Source organism: Drosophila miranda, chromosome 4, assembly GCF_003369915.1.
Source record: "Drosophila miranda strain MSH22 chromosome 4, D.miranda_PacBio2.1, whole genome shotgun sequence".
In the NCBI taxonomy this organism is placed as follows: Eukaryota; Metazoa; Arthropoda; class Insecta; order Diptera; family Drosophilidae; genus Drosophila; species Drosophila miranda.
Genome location: NC_046677.1, coordinates 6,357,903 through 6,363,362, shown reverse-complemented (window position 1 = coordinate 6,363,362; position 5,460 = coordinate 6,357,903). Strand labels below are relative to the sequence as shown.

The following is a 5,460-nucleotide window of genomic DNA, read 5'->3' as shown; positions in this document are numbered from 1 at the left end:
CCAAAAATAAACAACGACCCTCTATAGATGCTCATACTTTCCTGCCACTTTATTAAATGACATCCATGCCACATGCTCCTTCCGCTTAAGACTCAGTTATGCCACACAAAAACCTTTTAGCTAAAGCTCTTCGGCTTCAGTTTTCAATTAAATTCGATATGAACTCCCACTTCATCGACCCCAAAATCACTTTCGATACGAGACTTCGCTTCGGTTTACAATTATTTTCAGTTAAGTTCTTTCTTTTCAGTTTGTTGGCAGAGGACTTTGCGCATTGTTGCCACGAAAACTGAAATGAAAACTGCAATACTCGGGACAGCACTTAAATCGCTCTGTAATTAAGGGGCTACAGGTACGAGGAGAGGGTATATGCCCTCACAGTGGAAGAAATATCATAGTATTACGAATATCAACAGAGGAAAATGTTCTTTAAAGAATTATATCTTTTATCTAGCGAATGGATCCACCAGAGATCAATCAATCATTTGATGGAGTTCTTTCCCTGGCTGTCTTTTCCAGTGTGACTTAGCTCTCTCCGCCTCTACCCTTTTTCCAGTGTACTTTTCCAGTGCATAAGATGTGAGCTTTCAATATGGTTCCCGTTCCTTTCTGTTGGACTTTTCATCATATTTACAGTTGGATTTTCATTGCGATTTTTCTCTCCTTCTGCTGTCTGCTACTGCAAATATTTGTGCACTAAATCCTGCAACCAGCCTCTCTCTGTCTCTCTCTGTCATGCCTCATCTTTTCTTAGTCATTTTCATTGTCGTAATTGTCCAAGTTACGCACATTAATGTCCTCGTCACAAGGATATGGGAACAGGACATGCTATATGTGTATTCCCCTCTCCACCCTCTCTCTCTTTCTCTCTGACTCCACTTTACTCTGTGCCCCCTTTTGTCTCCACTTTATCGTATTGCTTCCTTTGGGTCTGGCCGCGCCTCGCTTTTGTTGTCGGGACGAGTCAGCAGTCAAGTGGTTGTCTGTCTCCACTCAAGTGTCAGGAGGACTCAGGACTGTCCTCTGCTCGTCACACACACACACACACACACACACACTCACCAGGATATACGCTAATACACACACAGCTGGAAGCTCTGGCAGCGATCCAAGTGGCTGAAAAGGGAGACGACGGAGACTTAGTTCGAGGACACACTGCGTGTGCCATTTTCACTTCCACTTCCGTTCCACACAGACACACAACACACACACACCCACTTATAGAGTGCATATAATACATATGCATGAATCCATGATGTCCTGCGTCTAATCGTAAATATTCCTAGGCCCTCCTTCATCTACTACCCAAGTAGGCATATATTCCCCTTCATTTTACACTTTGCCCCAAGTAGAACTTTCCTTCTGGAAATAGTTTTTGGGTGGTTATAGTTTATAGAGTTTTTCTTGAGTATTTTTTTCGGAATACCAAAAAGTTCCCCTTAAGAAGTGCGATTTTCGCTGCATTAAACTAATTTCCTTCAAACAGGATACATACTTCCTAGCCCCCGGCCCCCGGTCCCCATGCACCTTATACTTATCCTCTCTCTGAAACCGATTAAAGAGCTGCACTCGAAACTTCATCTGCCACACAAAGAGCAAACACAGCGACGCCCCCCCCCAAAAAGAGGAGAGATCTGACACCATTCCGTGGGTGGTGGGGGGTTGGGGGAAGGAAACTCAAAGGCGAAGCGGAGTTTCCAGTTTCCAAATAACAACGGCATCGGTGAGTGCTTAAGCTCATCTATCAAAATATTTGTCGTTGCTTAAGAGCCCGAAAAATAAAAGGAAACTCAAAGCCCAAACAGGTTGAAACAAAATCAATGAATAGGTCTTATAATTTTTGTGTATTAAGGTATTTTGAGGTATTTTTGGGATATTTGGTATAGCCTCAAGTAGCACAGATATTTGTTTTGCCAGTACAAAGTTCGATCTCTGCCTTCTCTGCAGCTGTTTTGGAAGACAGACATATCAGCATCCTATTGATCCTGGGAGTTTGGGGCCTACGGGAACCTACCTATTTCTGTTTTAGCATAACAATTGAGAACATCCAATTCACATTTCGAAAGCGGCACCCAGCACTTCTCCACACTTATGTGCAAGCAATGGTGTTTCTCTTGTTGAGAGTTATTCGTGCATATATTAAGGCATTCATCGTCTTCACTTGCAGCGAGTCCGATTAGAGCTGAAACGAAAATTTGATATGATGTAAATATGCTCTACTATAGTATATCGATGGATTACCTGCTAGAAATACTAATTGCAACCTCATGATTGGGAGCCATCAACATAAGTGGAGCCAAAAAGTTTTCGGGCTGAGGTTTTTTCTATTACCTTCGCGATTTGTCACGGATTAGCCACAGATATTGCATAACTTCCTTCATAGATAAGATTGATTGATATGTTACGATTTTCATCTTAGATTCAGTGATTCGTCATGCAGCAGCACCCCTCGGTCTGTGGTTTGGTCGTTTGTCATATTTAAGGAGAGCCCAAAGTGCGGTATTAGGAGGCTGCACCTTAGCCGTTTATCCATAGATTTGTACAAACGATACCTTAAAAGACGCCTAATTTATGTACTTATTTAAGACAAATATAAAAGCATGGGAGATAATTTTTTTCTACTTTTCCCAAGTTGTTAAAGTCAAAATTTAAAAAAAAAATTGCGAAAAAAATTACAAATTTGAATTTGAAAGCTCTATATTTCCTTGACGGTAAGCTAAAGCTACCAATTTTTTGGGTCCGATTTATAGCTGCATTTATCAGCATTTCAGAACTTTTAATTTTATTACAACCAGGTGTAAGATACTTAGGTTATGTGAAAAAAATAACCACAACCTATAAAAAAAACCAGTAAGAAAAAGATATATTTTCATTTAAAAAAACGTGACCCAAAAAAAAAAGATCACTAAACATTTAAAGCCTAAACGGGTTGAAACAAAATCAATGTAGAATATATCTTTTATTCTTTAGTAGTCGAAGGCTTTAGGATAGCTCTAGTTTAGGTATTTCTGGGATAGTTTGGATTGCAATTTGTATGGGATGTTTTCATTTACAGATATTTTGTTTGCCTTCGCAAGGTTCGGGGCCTTCGATTTTTGGAGCTGTTTTGGGGGACGGAAATATCAGCATACTTTTGATCTTAAGAAATATGGCCTACGGGAACCTACCTCTTGAATATTTCAAATAACACTTAGCAGAATCAAATTCACATTGCGAAAGCTGCATCCAGCATTTTGTCTCCTTTAGGAACAGGCAAAGGTTTTTCTCCTCCCCTGAGCATGATTTATAGCATTCGTGGGCTGAACCTGCAGCGAGTCCGATGAGAGCTGAAACTAGAATGATGTTAATATGCTATACTATATTAGATCGATAGATTACCTGCTAAAAATACTAAGTGCAACCTCATGATGGGGAGGAATAAACATAAGTGGAGCCAAAAAGGTTTCGGTCTGAGGATTTGTTCCTTACCTTCGCGATTTGTCACGGATTAGCCACAGATATTGCATAACTTTCTCCAAATATAAGATTGATATTTTACGGTTTTACGTCATGCAGCAGCACCCCTCGGTCTGTGGCTTGGGAAATCGTTTGTGAAATCTAAAGGGAAACCGAAAACACCTTAACCCTTAGACATTTTGTATTTATAATTTAAGATTTATGTAAAGGAACAAATTGATAATAATTTAATGAATGGGGGTTTAATAATTTTAAATTTTATTTATATCATTTTAGAACTCAGTTTTCTACAATAGGATTTGAGGGTCCTGGCTGGATTGTGATCGCCCGTCGCACCGACAAAGAGCAGCTCTTCTTCCGCGACTGGCTGGACTGGTACAAAAACGGATTCGGATGAAGAAATGAAGGCACCCTTCACTGGAGATGCAGGTGATTCGCTATATTCAAGCAGGGATCAGATATTTACCACCTACGACAGGGACAACGATTGCAATCCGAGGCCTAATTGTGCAGTGGATCGCATGGGGGTCTCGTTGCACAAAGATTGTACGGATATCCGGGTCTGTACTTACTTTACGCTAATGACTGTTGCTAATCTCATAATTTCAGTAACCTTTTCGGCATGTATGTGAATGGTTGGGTAACCAGCATGGCTGGTAAGGGAATATATTGGAAGACCTGTGGCTGGTTAAGATATTGATATAAAGTAATGCAAATGATGGTCCGTCCAAAGTGAAAAGAATACAATATATATTCAACTGCAACGTATTCCTCTACTTGTATTCTTGAAATCTAAGTCTGACTCTTTTCTAAATATATATTCCGTTCAATGCATGTTCTGTATTCTTTCGAGTAAGTCAAGGTATTAAGCAGGCAAAGCAATCATAGCTCTGACAATATCTAATAAAGCTGGATATTGACCCCAGAAACCGCCAGTCTGCTCCATCTATTGTCGTTTAAACGAACTAACTGCTATTTCTTCGACTAGAGACATCTGTCGCCTATTATGTGTCGCCCCCTATTTTTTAATTTCAAATATCGCTTGATAAATGTGATGTATCGATAGTTTGCAGTGCCTTATCGATAGTACGCTGACAAGGAATTAAAACCAAAACAAACAAATAACCCAAATAACAAATAAATAAGAAGTCAAGCCCGATGGAAACACTGAAAGGCATTCTACTTGGTTATGGAAATTGAAAGTCCACCAATATATTCCCCTGAGGCAACTCCGCCGAGGTTGCTGGCATCTGGCTATCCCGTTGATAAAACAGCAGTCAAGTTTTTAGCGGAGTATAGTCCGGTCAAACAGTCCAAGAGCTCAAGAGGCATCGGGATCCGTGGACGTCGGACCAGACAGCTCGCCTACTTGCAGGAAGTTCAACGTTTTTTCACATAGCTAAAGTATCTGAGATCTAGTTATATTGAACTTTGCCATTCTGTAAAGCCGAAAAAGGCAGCTGTAAATCGGACCCAAGCACTTTATAGCTTCCGCTTACTTTCTGGAAAATATTAAGCTTTCCAACTACAAATTGAGAATTTATTATAAATGAATTTTTTCCGAAGCGTTTTCTATTTTTCTGGTGCTATAGGTACGTTAATTATTCAAAAAAAGTCTGCAATTACACTACTCAATACGACATTCCCGATGTGAACCAAACCAACTTTTTCTAATAGATTTTAGGGTTAAAACATTTTTTAAAATATTGATATTTTTTGTTATATTTTAATTTTTGTTATTTTGTTTTTAATGTATTTTTTCAGAAATAGTCTTTCATTTTTAACAAAATTAATTTTGAGAAATTTTGACATTGAAAACTCGGAAAAATTTTGCGAAATTCTGAATTTTGAAAACTTGGCAAAACTCGAAACTAATTTTTTCCTGGGGGTTTGTATTTGTTTGGTTTAGGTACGTTAATTACGCGTCTTTTAATGTATCGTTGGTAAAAATCTATAGATAAACTATTAAAGGGCAGCCTTTTGACCAAACCTTCAAATGCCGCA

The 5,460-nt window shown here is 39.1% G+C and overlaps 1 long non-coding RNA gene across 1 annotated transcript; it reads left to right on the top strand.

The window, feature by feature from the left end:
* The first annotated feature begins 3,480 nt into the window (after positions 1-3,480).
* On the top strand, positions 3,481-5,130 carry LOC117189104. Its single transcript, XR_004473159.1, has 3 exons — positions 3,481-3,659; positions 3,733-4,016; positions 4,066-5,130. It is a non-coding gene; the product is annotated as an uncharacterized LOC117189104 (long non-coding RNA).
* The last annotated feature ends 330 nt before the right edge of the window (positions 5,131-5,460 follow it).